General features: G+C 45.6%; 1 long non-coding RNA gene and 1 pseudogene across 1 annotated transcript in view; one reads left to right on the top strand and one right to left on the bottom strand.

The window, feature by feature from the left end:
• The first annotated feature begins 1,115 nt into the window (after positions 1-1,115).
• On the top strand, positions 1,116-10,195 carry LOC101113645 (cytochrome P450 4A11-like; annotated as a pseudogene).
• Positions 9,535-17,253, bottom strand: part of LOC132659120 (uncharacterized) — a 31,444-nt gene continuing 23,725 nt past the window's right edge. The window contains exon 2 of the long non-coding RNA XR_009599098.1: positions 9,535-15,558. This is a non-coding gene — a long non-coding RNA (uncharacterized LOC132659120). The remainder of the gene's footprint in view (positions 15,559-17,253) is intronic.

Here is a 17,253-nt window from a genome sequence, read left to right as displayed (position 1 = left end):
TCAGACCCAGAAATAAGTATCTGGGATGATTTGCCCACAGGAGTAATTGCTTCAAGTGGCCACCTTGGGGATAGTGTAGTTCGGGGAGGAGACTACTCTAGCAGATAGGGAGTAGTCGACTGCCCCCTCTTCCACCTTTCTGTTCCCTATAAGCTGATCCAGGAAGCATCCTGGAATAAAAATATTAATTTCCGTTTTAAAATATGACACCCAAAACTGAACCCAGTCTGTTCAAGATGGTGATAAAACCAATCCAAAGTTATCCTCATTCCATCCTGCATTCATTCATCCAATCAGTAAGTATTTATTGGGTATCAGTAAGGGCACAAGCCTCTGTTCCAGACTATGGAAAGTATAATGACATAGAATGCCTAGTAACAACCTTCAAGGCATCCTCGATTGGATTGTGTGGGTACCAAACAAATGGAAAAAACACTTATTGGTTAATAAATGTTGACCACAGCTGACACAATTTTTCTGAGTTAAGCTCATACTTTACAGACAGTTGTACGCTCTTCTTTGACACTTTGTTATAAGTTTTTCTCAGATGATTGAAAAATTTTCATAAACATCATTTTCAATGACTACTACATCTAACCACATGGTTTGCCTAACACTCTTCCGCAAAAGCTGACCTGGAAGATGGTGAAGCTTGCACTCAAGCCAGTACACAGACTTGATAACCGGAAATATTCTACAGCTACTTGGAAACATTGGAAAACAGATCAAATTGAAACATCCCCAGGAAAGTTTGGGGGCTGCTATGTATGGACCAGAGTCTCAACCCAATAATCATCTCTTAAGTTTGTGGTTAACAGCAAAGTCTCTGGAGCCAGACTGCCTGAATGGAGATAAACATGAAAAAATAAGAATGAGAGATGAGAATAAATCTTCATCCCTTGCTCTTCTTTCTATATCTGATCTCCATGACTTTTTGCAGGGTCCACCCAAGGTGTATCCTCCACAGTTAATTAACTCTGGAGGCGTAGGTCTGAGCTCTGCCTTCACCTTCACCCTCCCCCAGGTGGGCGGGGAGATCCTCCCAGACCAAGTTAGGTGCTCAGGAGGGGTCAGCCACAATCAGGAACAGTCAGCAGCCCAGAACCCACTGTACCATGAGTGTCTCTGCACTGAGCCTCACCAGAGCCCTGGGCAGTGTCTCTGCGCCCCTGCAGGTGGTATCTCTGCTCAGCCTGGTTCTGCTTCTGCTCAAGGCGGTACAGTTCTACCTGCGTAGACAGTGGCTGCTCAAAGTATTTCATCAGTTCCCGTCTCCTCCTTCCCACTGGCTCTGTGGGCACAGCTTGAAGGTAGGATGGAGCAGGATGGAGGAGTGGGAGGAAAGGGAGGACTAGGGCTCCAGGGCCTGGGCATAGTCAGTTAGTCCATGGGACAAAGCCTTGCTATATGACTAGCACATGACCTCACAAAAGAACCCAGCTAACCTCTCAGGTCTTGGCTACTCACCCTGTCCAAGGAGCTCACTCCTCCCGGGACCTGTGCTGGTGTCCACGGGTCTGTCAGACACTGTTCCTTAGGGAGATCTCAGGCTGTCCTGGCAGCCCTGCCTCTTGAGGACAACGACTATTCCTTCCTGAGTCTCCCCACTCTCCAGGCAGAGCACCTTCAGCTGTCCTCACAGAACAGGCTTCCAGATGCTTCCCTGCCCATTCCTCAATCCTCCCCACCCTGCCTGGTCCTGAGCTTGCCTGGGAGCACAGATGTCAGTCTGATGGATCAGCCCTGTGGGTTCACTGTGTGTGGGGACAACAGACAGGAGTCTAAGATGGTGTCAGGTCACAGAAAATGAGGCTCACCTACTCGGTGGTGGTGAAATCAGGTGTAGGCCAAAACCAGCTTGATTTGCTTGAGGCTGAGGGATTTTTCAAGGCTGACGATTTCAATGCAAAAACTAGTAGCTGAATTGCATGAGTGAGATTTCCAGGATGGTGCCAGGTAAGGAGTACTGGCACTTGAGTTGCAACATTAAACAGAATCTGTTTACTTCTTAGCTCCCATCCTCCAAACCCCTGGACTGTGAGCTCTATGGGGGCTGAGGATATGATCCCCATCCTGTTCCCTAGTACCCAGCACAGAGCTTGACACAAAGGAATGCTAGGCCCAGAGTGTGTGGAGTGACAGAAAGGAGCTGCTTGCTTGCTGGCGAGGGACAGTGCCTACCAGGGAGCTCTGTTAGCCCTGATTGGAGAGGATGGCACAGAACAAGGAGAGGGACCACATGGAGAGGGGCTCATTAGTGGCGGTGAACTGAACCAATCTCAGGAGGTAGGGTATTGCAGAGACCTGAAGCTTCTATTTCTCAAAGAAGGAAGCCAAGCAATTTCCAGCAGAGTAGAGCCAAAGACAGAGGAAATAATATCAGCTCCAGAGAGATAACCAAAACTCAGTTTGTTCATGCAAGTGGTTGTACTAGAGACTTCCCACTTATTTATTGATTCAGGGAAATCGTTACCTCTTGTTTGATGCAGTTGTCACCTTTCTGAGCTAGGATTTGATATAAGGAACAACTGAAATTTCCTCCGGTGACTTTCTCGTCATACTAATGGTCATTGGATGATACGTAGTTTCAGTAGTAGATGGTTTCTATTTGCATAACTAATATTCCTCAGGGTGTTGAATCATCTCTCAACTTCTGCTGGTCTAACAGATATTGCTTCCCTCTTTTTTACATTTGTTCTGATTCTTTCTGACACTTCCAACCAGAATTTTGTATTAAAACTCTCATCACTCCTACATGTACTCCTTCCTTCTTCGTGAACTTATTGTCCATTGAAACTTTGATAAGTGAGGCATAATCCCTATGAATATGCTCTATGCTGACTCTGAAACCACAGGGATGAGAGATATTAAAGGGAAGTTTGTCAACATGTTACCCATTGCATTGAGTCTATGGCCGTACCACCCTGAACATGACTGATCTCATCTGATCTCAGAAGCTAAGCAGAGTCAGGCCTGATTAGTACTTGGATGGGAGGACATTGAGTTGAAATGTGACAATATAGGCACCTAAGGAGCCTTGGGAACCCTGGAGAGGGACATCTTGGGGTCAACAGGTTTGGGTTTAAATGGAGCTCACCTGGGTATATATCCTTTACATGGGTTTCCTCATTCTTCAGTGAGACTGAATCAAGTAATAATCTCTCCTTTAAACAGATTTGCCTTGAATATTACCTATTGGGTTGGCCAAAAAGTTCCTTTGGGGTTTTTTCTACCATCTTATGGAAAACTCAAACTACCTTTTCGGCCAATCCTATACTTGTAATAGGGCTTTACAGGTGGTGCTAGTGGTAAAGAACCTGCCTGCCAATGCAATAGATGGAAGAGACGTGGGTTCAATTCCTGGGTCAGGAAGATCCCCTGGAGGAGGGCATGACAAGCCAGTTCAGTATTCTTGCCTGGAGAATCCTGTTGACAGAGAAGCTGGCAGACTCCAGTCCCTAAGGTCACAAAGAGTCGGGCATGACTGAAGCGACTTAGCACACATACAAGCATACTTGTAATAATGTGTAAGTCCTCAGTTGCTTAGTCATGTCTGACTCTTTGGACTGTAGCCCACCAGGCCCCTCTGTCCATGGAATTCTCCAGGCAAGAATTCTGAAGTGGGTTGCCATTTCCTTCTCCAAGGGATCTTCCCAGCCCAGGAATGGAACCCACATCCCTAGCGTCTCTTGCATTCACTGGTGGATTCTTTACTACTAGTGCCACCTGGGAAGCCCCAATAGTGTATAAGGCCAGCCACAAAGTACCACTAACTCGATGGCTGAAACAAAACAATTTAGTGTCTCACAGTTCTAGAGACAGGAGCTTAAAATCAAGTTGGCTCATTTCTTCAGCAGGTTTCAGGACTCTCTCCTGGTAAAGATGGTAAATCATATCTTTTCCACATGTCTCTTTACTTCATCTTCTTTCTCTGAATGTCTGTCTCTGTGTCTGCATTTTCCCTGTTATAATTGGATTTGGGTATAACTAATGACCTCACTTAAACTTAATTTATTGTTGTTATTCAGTCGCTCAGTCATGTCCGACTCTTTGTGATCACATAGACTGCGGTATGCCAGGCTTCCCTGTCCTTCACTATCTCCCAGAGTTTGCTCAGGCTCATGTCCATTGAGTCAGTGATGCCTATCCAACCATCTTATCCTCTGTTGCCCTCTTCTCCTCCTGCCCTCAGTCTTTCCTGGGATCAGGGTCTTTTCCAGTGAATCAATTCTTCACATCAAGAGGACAAAGTATTAGAGCTTCAGCTTCAGCATCAGTCCTTCCAGTGAATATTCAAGGTTGATTTCCTTTAGGATTGACTGGTTTGATCTCCTTGCTGTCCAAGGGACTCTGAACAGTCTTCTCCAGCATGGTTTAACCAGTAATTCCAATATAAGTCTGCGAAAAACATTGGTACACCATGGAGTCCATTATTAAACATTTATCATGCATCTACTATATGAAAGATTCTAAAGGCAGTTCTGGGTGAGGGCCTAGAAAGGATCCATCTGGAAGCCAAGATTGGGCCTTAGGCCAAGTCACTGCAAGAGAGCAGGAATCCAGATCAGATCCCAGCTTCTCTGAAGCAATTCCAAAGTCCTAAATAGCTGCTGATAGATCCAGAACTATCTCCATGTTGCTCTCCTGTCGCCAGCACCGCTCCCATCACTGATCCTAAAGGGGACACTTTACTGACTGATCTTGCTCTCTGTTATAGCGCTCAAAGGAAAATGAGCTACAAGAGCTACTGAAAAGGGTAGAAAAATTCCCCTGTGCCTATCCTCGCTGGATGTGGGGGGACAATGTTTACCTTATTGTCTATGACCCTGACTACATGAAGGTGGTCCTGGGGAGATCTGGTGAGTACAAAAGAGGATCCCAGCTGGAGTCTCTTTTCCATTTGTGTACATCCTCCTGGGTCTGAAATTCCAGAAGAGACTGGCAGTTCAGTCATCAATACCCAAACTCACTACCATCCAAACATCCAGCCCATATTCCAGGACAAGAACTTTGTTCACTTACTCTAAAATCGAAACAGCTGGTTGAGGCCACGTATTTTCCTTCTTTCTTCTTCAACCCTATTTAGATAATGTTTGTATAAATAGCCCCAGATCTAAAAGACAATTTTTTTTATCCACTCTGACTTGCATTTGCCTATCCTGGTCGTAGCATGGCTATACCATTGTACATTGCAGGGAAATCACAGGTTTCTGTCTTACCCTGGGACACTAAACAGAGCCTATATTTCTTGCCCATTCACTGTGTTAGTCTGGTGGGTGTTCTACTGCTGGAACACTGAGTCTGCCTTCCTAGACCAACAGTGATGATCAGGATATAGAGTCAGGGATGGGAGGCAAGTGGAAGGTAGCTTGAGACAGACTGCCATCTGACAAACATCAGGAAGGGAAGGCAACCAATGGTCTGGAACACAGTTACTCTGGGGGCTGCTTGCCTTGTTTGGTCCAGTCCACTCTCCTATTATGCTTTCCTTACCTTTCAGATCCTAAGTCTAATGATGTCTGCAGATTCTTGGCCCCCTGGATTGGTAAGTACATCTAAACTAGTACTCTGTTACATTCCCGGTTAGGTTTACCAAGAGTTGACTTTCTGACTCACAGAGAACAACAGGTGCCAAGCACCCTGTCATAATCCTCATCTCTGAATCAAGCCTCATTTCTTTTCTTCCAATAAAACCCTCATTCTTCATAATGGTGTAGAGAGCCCTCCTGAAGTTCAGCCTCTTCCATATCGCTTCTCAGTCCTTTCCAATGTTTGCAGTGTGACTTCTAGATAAGTCCTTTATGGCCTGTTCCCCTACCTTTATTGACCTCTATCTCACTCAAATCCTATGGACAGACATATTGGAAATTCACATTCCTGAAATATACTATACATATATATTATATTCTATATACACAAATAGAAAATATGGCCTTTTCTACCTTCATCCATGATGTGCCTTCTCCTGACACCCTTGGTTCCCAAGTTGTACCCAGTTGCCCCTCTGATCCAGGCTCCCTGACGCCTATACACAGCCATCTGTGGTCCAGGGACAGGTTTGCTGCTGTTGGAGGGGGAGACATGGTTCCAGCACCGGCGGATGCTGACCCCAGCCTTCCATCATGACATTCTGAAGCCCTACCTGGGTCTCATGGCCGACTCTGTCCGAGGGATGCTGGTGAGTTCATCCCTGGTCACCTGTACCTGCTCACATCTAGCACAGCTGGCAAAGTCCACTCTCAGATACTTGTGTCCTTCACACGTCAATCAGACACAGCCTCCCAGAATGATATATTCAGAACTCAATATGAGACAGCTCTCTCCAAACCTGGGTTGGACTGAGGAGCATGCAGGCATCAGCTTGGATACACAATTTGCTCCTCAACAAGAGAAAACAGACCCTTGGTGTATTCAGGGTCTACTCTTCTCCCACCTCCACATCTTCAACACAGTGGAATACAGCAGGGGTCATGCCCCTCGAAAGCAGCCCAAGCTGCCCCTGGCTGGCCTGGGCAATGACAGCTTCAGGGGTAGGGTAAACATCCCAGGATGCCACTCAAGCAGTCTCTGGCATGGGGCCCAGGAGTCTTGCATGGAGTTGAACTCTTCATGGGAGAATATGGGACAAAGTCTACATTCACAGAGCTGAGTCCTGCTACATGAGCACCAGTTAGGATTTTGATTTCTCACCAGTTGGTCTCAGCTGATGCTTAATGAATGAAAGGAAAGGATGTCTCTGATGTCCCTTTCTTGAGGGCACAGGTACTATACTCTTACGCTCTATCTTGCCTTGAGAAATTTGCTTACTAGTCTTGGACATCACCTGATCAGGTCCAATATCAGAACACAAAATATCCCCCCTATGTCTCCGGAGAAACTGCATTTTGGCCTTCAAAAAGTTGTTTATCATCATAAATTATTTATAAAATTCAGAACTAATTCAGAATATTATGAGAGAATATGAATAATTATATAGCAAAGATTCTGAGAAAATAAGCATCACTTTACACACACCTGTGTGCTACAGCCCCCAGTTGCTAAAACATAACCACTTAGAAACTGAGGAAATCTCATCTGATGGTGTGGAGACAGAAAGAAAGCCTGGCCATGGCAGCACAGGCCTTCTGGGGGAGCAGAGCAAGGTCCATTTCACCCTCCCTCCACAGGACAAGTGGGAGGAGTTCGTCAGCCAGGACTCATCTCTGGAGATCCTTGGAGACATCTCCTTGATGACCTTGGACACCATCATGAAGTGTGCCTTCAGCCATCAGGGCAGCGTCAGGAATGACAGGTCAGTGACAGCCTTTCAAGAGCAGGAAACTTTTCTGTTCTCACCAGCTGGGGAGGACTTACCTGAGAGGCAGGAAGAACAGCAGGGATGCTTATCAGCACAAAAAGTAACATTCTGCAGAGAGACATGGACCACAGTTAAGTCCATGATCACAACAAAGGGAGAAGCCTGGGCCCTCAGGATACCTGTAAATACTGAGGGCTTCAGAGGCTGAAGCAGAAATGGCAATGCTTCAGTGCTGCCTGTCCCCACTGACTGAGGAATCCTCCACCCAGAGATCCACTCCCTCTCCAGGTTAGAGGTTCCTTCAACTCCGGTCTCTTCTGTACCCTCTCCCTTCAGGAACTCCCAGTCCTACATCCAGGCCATTAAGAACCTCAACAGTATGCTTTTTTCCCGATTGAGGAATGTTTTCTACCAGAACGACCTCATCTACAGGCTGACCCGTGAAGGCCACTGGAACCACCAGGCCTGCCAGCTCGCCCATCAATACACAGGTTCTTCTCTTCATGGGCTGCTCCCCAATCTTCATCAGGCTCATGTGAAAGGGCCTGACCTTGACCTTTCAGACAGAGCCCAGACCCCTGCTTCCTCTTCAGGAGCTGGCACACACCTGCCTGCTGCAGGGACTGGGAACCCAGAGCTCAGGGTGTCAGGTGTTGAACAGGGAGTTACAGGAGTCACCAGGTTGGTGATGACTGAGTGAGACCCCCCCCTCTTCCCAGCAGCATTCAGGCAGAGCCTCCTTGGGCTGTGTTACTGTGGGAATTGCTGCCTAGAGTAGATGATGCTGGAGCTCTCAGTCCTGACATGCTCACCCAGTGCCACCCACCTCATCCACCTGGCACCCAGACTGGGCCTGAGGGGCATATGGGGCTATGGTGGGGCTGCATATGGGCCCCCAGAGTCCTCAGCTCTGGCTGGGAACCACTGCTCTGGGACAGATGCAGTGATCAAGGAGAGGAAGGCTAACCTGCAGAAGGAGGGAGAGCTGGAGAAGGTGAGGAGCAGGAGGCACTTGGACTTCCTGGACATCCTCCTCTTTGCTAGAGTGAGTGTGGGCAGGAGAGGCCTGAGCCTTTGTGCAGAAGCACACAGGAAGGGCATACCTGCAGTCTAGCCCTGCCTCCACAGATGGAGAATGGAAGCAGCTTGTCTGACGAGGACCTCCGTGCCGAGGTGGACACATTCATGTTTGGGGGCCATGACACCACAGCCAGTGGCATCTCCTGGATCCTCTATGCTCTAGCCTCCCACCCTGAGCATCAGCAGAGGTGTCGGGAAGAGATCCTGAGCCTCCTGGGGGATGGCGCCTCCATCACCTGGTGAGTGTCCTGGAGATGGAAGAACCCTATCCTACCTGAACTCGAAAGAATCCATGGTTGTCCAGTCCTGCCTGCCCTCAGATGGGCTTCCTTTCAGGGACCATCTGGACCAGATGCCCTACACCACCATGTGCATCAAGGAGGCACTGAGACTCTATCCACCAGTACCAGCCATCAGCAGAGAGCTGAGCAAGTCCATCACCTTCCCTGATGGACGCTCCTTACCTGCAGGTATGAACTTCACCTCACCACTCAGCTAAGCACTCTGTAGGACCACGTGGTAAACCAGAAATCCACATGTGCTTTCCCAGTTGTGGAATGACATGACTACTGTATCTACCTTAAGGTAATTATTTACTCTGTAGTTAGGATAAGGTGTGTGAAATGCTTGACACAGAACTTGAACACAGCAAAAGCTCAAGGGGAAAATGCTCACTTCTGAATGTGGTCATGTAATGGAGCTTGAAATTCTAATTCTTTGAGATGTGAAGGCTTCAGAGAAAAGCAGACAGAAGCAGCAGGAGGCATGGTTCTTCCGTATGGTGTCTAAGTAAAGGAGGGAGCTCAGAGACTCCACTGCCATGGCTCAGATGGTTCATTCTCTGAGGAGCCCTCTGATGGATGGCAGAGAACAGCTGATGATGAGGTCTGAGAGCCCTGCCATGGCTGGAGGCCACCCACTGGCTCACTTCATAGTGGGTCTGAATCCCAGCACTGTTTCCTCCTAGTTGTGGGATCATAGACCCAACCCTTAACCTCTCTGAGGCTCAGATACTTCATCTGCACCTGAGGTTATGAGTGTCTTCCTTAAGGGCTTTGTGAGGGTTGAGTTAATTCACATTCCCCAAGGGTCAGGATGGCACTTTATAAATGTGAATTGTCATATGATTTGGTCCCAAAGGTAAGCCTCTAATTCTCTTTTTCTTTTTAACTTTTTATTTTATATTGGAGTATAGCTGATTGACAATGTTGTGATAGTTTCAGGTTGATAGCAAATAGACTCAGTCATACATATATATGTATCAATTCTCCCCCAAACTCCCATCCCACCAAGGCTGCCATGTAACATTGAACAGAGTTCCCTGTATAAGCCTTCTTTTACATGGTTACCTACTCCTAATCCGTGCTCATGTGCTTTGTCATGCCCAGCCCATCTGCCTTGCAAGAGCATCATTTCATTCAGAGTGATGGAGGGTGGTTCTCATGGTGGCTCCCAGGATTTTTGTGCTGACACCTGCCCCCTGTTCCATGGGGACCATCAGGCTTTTCTCTCTCCTCCCTTTCCCACAGGAATCAAAGTTGCCCTCTCCATTTATGGACTTCACCACAACCCAAAGGTGTGGCCGAATCCAGAGGTACAATGGCCATGAAAGAAGGGGATGGGATGCTCTCTCCACACCAACCCCTCCTCCTGCTCCTGCTCTGAGAGTCTTGTCCCCTGGTGGATTGGGCAAGAAGTTTGACCCCACCTGTCCTCGCCCTGGTGCTCTCTCTGCAGGTGTTTGACCCATCTCGGTTTGCACTGGGTTCTAATCAACACAGCCATGCTTTCCTGCCCTTCTCAGGAGGATCCAGGTGAGGCCTCTGTACTTGGGACAGTGGGTGTCATTGGGTGCCACTCGATGTGTGTGACTGTCTACATTTACATGTGGTGCATGTAGTTATGCCTTTTATGTTGGTGAGTTGGGATAGAAGTGTGTGTCTTTTGTCCAAAAGACAAATGGCTATTAGAGCAGACCACAGACTACCCACAGCTCTTTCTCAATGGCTGGCAACATTTTAGTGTTGTTTAGAAGTTTAGTGTATTGTAATGTTTTCCTCACTGTAAGATGATGATGCTACAAAACGAGGATTACTCACTAAATATTAAATTTCATGTCATCCATTTCAGTTGTCAAAATTTAAAGGGTGGATTTTTAAATTCTACATCTTCTCAGTTACACCTTTTCTACTTACATCCCCATTCTCCATCTGGTTTAATCTTGAGTAGTTTGCATGTTTCCATTTTCAGACGCCCTACCTGTCTCAACTATTGAAGCCATACACTGGAAAAGTTATGGCAGCCTTTCAAGAAAGTTTGATACGAATGTGCCTCACTTTGTCTTGTGGTCTGTCCGAAAGACATCTTGACAGCATACTAATGTCTGAAACACATGACAATTTCCCCAGTTGTCAAAACTTTTCCTGTGATCTGGGATTTTTTTTCATGATACCATACTTTGAGTCCAATAGTCCAAGCTGGCAAAAGTATAGAAAGGAGACAGTCAAGTGCTTTCGAGAGAAAAATCCACTAATTTGAATAGGACACATGCATTTTAAAAGTTCCTGGCATGTAAAACATAGAGCATATTTGAAAGAGCTGTGAGCTGGGCAAAAGTACTCTCTATCAGCTGCTTGGAAAATCCTCCCAGGCTGCTAGGATCCTGTGCTGAAATACTAGTTTCCATAAACTTTGAGCTTCTTAGTAGAAACAAGTTTTTTTCTGAATCTACAATTCTGTGAAATTTTCAGTTAGTGAATCAACCTTCCCAGAACAGGTTTGAGTCAAACTGTCTTCCAGAATTTGCTCTAGGATTTGGTTTGTGCCAGGATCCAGTTCTTCCTTGTAGACATGTCTACATGTCCTGTGGTTGCCATTCAAGGATAAGAAGTACTAGGCAGCTTGATTCCTAGGTCAGAATTAATATTTACTTTTACTCCATCTTTTAAAAATTCAATCAACTTTATTTAAATAGAAAACTATTGAGCCTGTCTCTGTGTGTTGAATCCTAGGCTAGGAATTGGGGACATTGAGACAAAAGATTTTGTCCCTAACTTCAAGAGCTCACCATCAAGAAACAAATACTCTGGCATTTCCCTGATGGTCTCATGGTTAGAACTCTGTTTTCATTGCAGAGGGCCCAGATTCAATCCTTGGTTGGGGAACTAAAACCCCATGAGCCACATGGCATGGTCAAAGAAACAAACAAACAAAAACAAACCAAAAAAACCACCTCTATTCAAGACAGACGTCATTCCTTCTTTCTTTGACTCACTCACTCACTCATTCATTCATTCATTGAGCAGACTGTGGAAGGTTCCATGTTCCTGGCACCATCCTGGGACAGGACACAAGTGATGTGTTCTTGGGTTAATACTAATGGTATTTGGGGTCCAGGGAAGAAAGAGTGTTGTCAGCAGAGGGGTGAGGACAGGTGTTCACTGGATTGAGCCTTGAGCCTGTGGTTGAAAGAGGTGTGGGGAAGGGATCTTAAGAGGAGCTAAGTGAGGAAGAGAAGCTGGACAGACCCCAGATGAGCGAGGAACAATCCAGAGAGGGTTGTGATGCAGCTGAAGAACTGGGAATTGTCCTGCCTGTGATGGGGAACATAGCAGGCCTGGAGATGCTGCGGCTTTAGAAGATGAAGAAGAGGTAGGGAGACCGAAAAGGACAGCTGAGGAGCCCAAGGGATGGTTAGAGGGTCATTTCTGGATTAGAATGAGAAGGTTCCAGAGGCACATTGACTGAGGAGCTGAGGGGACACAGGAGGCCAGTTCATCAACTGGGAGGCAAATGATCCAGCAGGTTCAGGGTCGCTAACCTGTGACCTCTCCAGGATATCTCCCTGTTGCCATTTAGACTTCCTTAGACAACCCTGTCTTGTCCTGTCTGGAGATTCAGGTCCCTGTGTTTCCCCATATATGACAAGGACCTGAGAGTATGGCCTACCCTACCCCCTACACTGCCCTGCCCAACCTGAAACCAGAAACTGCCTGTGGGCCAGTGAACAAAGTTCTAATTCACATTTCCTGATTCACTTGACTTGACTCTGTGACTTAGGAGTGCTGACCCTTGCCAACAGGATTTTCTGGTGAGAGAAGTAGGAGTTAGGAGTCCTTAGAGAGGTGGACTTTGTCAGAGGTCACAGGGAGAGGGTGAACCAAGGCTTGGGTGGCAAGTTTAGTGTGACTAGTAAGAAAGGGATCAGGGCTTGGCCACATGGAAGACAGCTCTGAATATCCTGTTTCTGGTCAGTGGCCAATGCCTACCCAGATCAGAACAGGATCTGAGACCATTTCTCATTTCATTTTCCCTCCTGGGCGCAGGAACTGCATCGGGAAGCGGTTTGCCATGAATGAGTTGAAGGTGGCCGTGGCCCTGATCTTGCTTCGCTTTGAGCTGTCACCGGACCCCTCCAGGGTTCCCTGCCTCATACCAGAAATTATATTGAAGCCCAAGAATGGGATCCACCTGCATCTCAAGAGTCTCACTTAAGATCTGCAAGGACAAGGACAAGTTCTGAGGGACTCTTTCCTGCCATCTTATCTTTGTATTGCTCCCCTCTGCCTGCCTCTCTGCCGACTTCCCTCTTTCCACCTGCTTGGCTGCCAGTTGATCTCATCTGTCTCCTGCTCATCAGACTCTCTCATCCATTCTCAGGCTTCTTACCTCTTTTTTGCTCCCTTCTCCTACTCACCTGTATCTCTGACTGTCCACTTAACTCTCCATCACCTGCCCTACTCCAGCCTGTATTGCTTCTCCCTGTCTTTTTTTTTTCCTTTCTGCCTGTCTGCCCTTTATTAGTGTCTTCTTTCTGCTACAAGAATTTACCATGAATGTAGTGACATATGACAACATAAAACTATAATCTTATAGTTTAGGAGATCACAAATCTGAAATTGATTTAACTCAGCCTCAACCAAGGTGTTGAGGAACTCAAGGGAGAATCTCTCTTTGTGCATTCTCAGCTTCTAGAACTTTGCTCTTTGGCTCTTCATTGAGTGGATTAAGCTCCCCAAGATTATGAAGGGAATCTCCTTTTCTTACATTCAATGGATTGTAAATATTAACTATATCCTCAAAATCTTCACAACAGCTAGACTTTGGTTTAATTGATTACCTGGATCTACAGCCTATTCAAATTGACACATAAAAGCAGACAATACATCCCATCCCTTCCACCTGGCATTCCTATATATCCCTTTAAACCATACTTAATCTGCAAATAAAGTCATACTTCTGCCAATGATCGTATGTGTAATTGAAAGATGCTTCACTCTTTCCACTCAAGACAATGGAAAGTCATTAGTTGGTGGTCACTCTTCTCCCTGATATCCTGGAATTTAATGCTGTGTGGTTAACTGTTATTAATATATCTCATGTTATATGTGAAGGGAGAGAGAAGGAAGAAAAAAAATCTGATACAAATGTGTACCCATAGTCATATTCATAACAAAATAAGGAAGAAATACTCATAATAATTACTGCCCTCATTTCTGCAACTGGTCACGTGGTCAAGGAAGTGAAAATGTTAGTTGCTCAGTCATTTTCAACTGCTTGTGACCCCATGGACTGTAGCCCACCAGGCTCCCCCTGTCCATGGAATTCTCCAGGCAAGAATACTGGAGTGGGTAGCTATTCCCTTCTGCAGGGAGTCTTCTTGACCCAGGGATTGAACCCAGGTCTCCTGCGTTGCAAGCAAATTCTTTATATATGGTCATAACTACCTTCTTCCACCATCCTCTCCATGTTGTTTTTGCCCTCAGAAAGCACATCAGCTGATCATGGTTCTTCACCTGGTGAGATGACTTAAAGCTTTATTCTTTAAAGAGCTGAGCCATAACTAGCCTGCCTGAATTGCACTATGGCATTTTTCTATTTACATTAATGAGCAGGCATGATATTGGGTTGGCCAATAAGTTCATTCAGATTTTTCCATAAAATGGAATGGAAAAACCCTAATGAACTTTTTGGGCAACCCAGTAGTTTCAAAGGGTCACCCAAAGTATCACCTCTATTCTGGACATACTCCTCTTTACCTTCATTAGCAAGGAACCTACCAATTTCACTTTGGTATTCAGTATCAATCCAGTATAGAAACTGCCTTTGATACAAAGGCACGAGGAGACTAAAGTGGCCAGATGACAGTCTTAATTTCAGTTCAGTGTTACCATTGTTGTGTTTCTGAGTAGAAGCCTCTCTCCCTTTAGAACTAAGACATCTAGGCTAATGGAAAATTAGGTTGCAGGGACAAAAAGCAAACATCTTGCTAATACAATCACTTCACACTATAATAATAATGAAAGGCACCACTCTATTTCCATCCCTTAATTCCTGGACATGTGAATCTTGGCAGTAGAAGAAACAGAATTATGTTCATAGCAGCACTACTCACAGTTGCTAAGACGTGGAAGAAGCCTATGTTCCATTACAGATGAATGGATAAAGATGTTCTGTATATACATTGAAATATTACTCAGACATGAAAAGTATGAAAGAACACCATTTGTAGTAACATGGATAGACCTATAGATAACCATACTAAGTGAAGGAAGTCAGACAGAGAAAGTAAATATTATATGATATAACTTATATGTGGAATCAAAAAAACCTAATACAAATGAACTTGTTTACAAAACAGAAATGGACTCACAGACATAGAAATAAACATATGGTTACCAAGAAGAAAGGGAGAAAGGAATAAACTAGGAATATGGGATTAATAGATACACACCACTATATATAAAGTAGATAGTTCAGTTCAGTCACTCAGTCGTGTCCAGCTCTTTGCAACCTCATGAATTATAGCACACCAGGCCACCCTGTCCAACACCAACTCCTGGAGTTCACTCAAACTCATGTCCATCGTGTTGGTAATGCCATCCAGCCATCTCATCCTCTGTCGCCCCCTTCTCCTCCTGCCCCCAGTCCCTCCCAGCATCAGAGTCTTTTCCAATGAGTCAACTCTTCGCATGAGGTGGCCAAAGTATTGGAGTTTCAGCTTCAGCATCAGTGCTTCCAATGAACACCCAGGACTGATTTCCTTTAGAATGGACTGGTTGGATCTCCTTGCAGTCCAAGGGACTCTCAAGAGTCTTCTCCAACACCACAGTTCAGTAATTTACTGTATAGCACAAGGACGTTTATTCAATATCTTCTGATAATCAATAATGGAGAAGAATCTGAAAAGGAATATATATACACACATATATCTGAATCACTTTGCTGTACACTTGAAACTAACACAATATTGCAAATCAACTAAAAATCAATAAAAAAATAACAAATAGCACCACATACTGGCCATTAATTTATAGCGTATACAATATCCTGGAGAACCTTACCTCAGATATATGCAAGCTATTGCCACCTAGCCGGTGCTGTATACCCAAACCCATCCTAAAGTTATTTTTTTGGTTCTGGAATGCATAAATGGTGAAGAAGATGCAGCTAAACTTAGGGGCAGCTAAATTTACGTGTAGCTAAACTTAATCACAGCTAAACTTAGCTAAATGTTAGCTAAACATTAAAGTTTCCAACTTCACTGGGACCTTCCCATATGTCCCCATTCCAATTTCAGGCTCCCATTACTTCACAATAAATGCTCGCACTTTGGCAGAAGATTGGGAAATAAATTTGTATTTAATTCAGACACTAACAGGATGAGACTCTGGATTTAGCTTTCACAAATCTCAGTGCTGGTTGAGACCCCGTGGTTACAGGAAACAAAGGTTACTTTCAGGTCAGGCTGAGAATCTTTCTGGTCATTTATGTACAGTTTGGCCTGGGAATTTGAATCCCCAACCTCATCCATTTGCTTCAGTACTTTCTCCAGTACAGCTAGGAACAACCAGCCGATCTTACTAAAGTCTTTAATTTGACTAAAAAGTTCTAAGATATCAAATATATGGTCATCAGAATCTTGCTTTTTATAAAAATTTGGTGGGTAGCATCCAATGATGATGTTTTGTGGATCTTTATTTAAAATCCTCAAAGATGATGCTCTTAAAGGATGGCACTCAAGTTTTTCACGGGGGTGGCCCTAAGATGGCAGAGGAATAGGCCAGGGAGACCACTTTCACCCCAAAAAATTCATCAAAAGATCATTTGAACACTGAGCAAATTCCACAAAACAAATTCTGAATGCTGGTGGAGGACACCAGGCACCCAGAAAGGCAACCCATTCTCTTCGATAGGAGGTAGGACAAAATATAAAAGATAAAAAGAGAGACAAAAGTGTTATAGATGGAGACCTGTCCCGGGGAGGGAGTCGTGAAGGAGGAGAAGTTTCCAAACATCAGGAAACCCTCTCGCCGATGGGTCTGTGGGGAGTTTTGGAATCTCAGAGGGCAACAGAACTGGGGGAGGGAACCCACAAATTATGTGCCTAACTGCAACTCCCAGCAGAGAAGTAGCCCAGACACTCGCGGCTGCCAGCAGCGAGATGGGGATGAACAGGGAGGTGCAGGTGGGAGCTAACATGAGATAGAAACCCGAACTGTGAGATAGCCAGAGAGAGAAAAAATAGAAAAGAGAAAGAGAGAGCTTTCCGGTGAAAAGCTCTAACCTAAGGCACTGCTGGGCCTGCTCACAGAACAAAGGACTGAGTGAATACCAGAGGAGAGCTAGCTGGCTGTGAACCAGCCCCTCCACCTGCGGGAGGCAGAGAGGCAGGCGGGCAACAGCCAGAGCCTGAAGGTGAGGGGCAATCTCTGCCCCAGAGATGGCATCCTCTACCAAACTGTGAGCAGGCTCCCACTTACTAACCAAGTCTTCCTGGGATCCTGGACAGTTGACATCTGCCAGAAGGGTCGCAGTCAGAGATCAGCTCCCCAGAGGAGACACATGGCACATTTGAGATGGCACTCCTGCTGCAC

The sequence above is a fragment of the Ovis aries genome, chromosome 1 (genome assembly GCF_016772045.2).
Source record: "Ovis aries strain OAR_USU_Benz2616 breed Rambouillet chromosome 1, ARS-UI_Ramb_v3.0, whole genome shotgun sequence".
Taxonomy (NCBI): Eukaryota; Metazoa; Chordata; class Mammalia; order Artiodactyla; family Bovidae; genus Ovis; species Ovis aries.
This window is presented reverse-complemented; position numbering and strand designations above follow the sequence as displayed.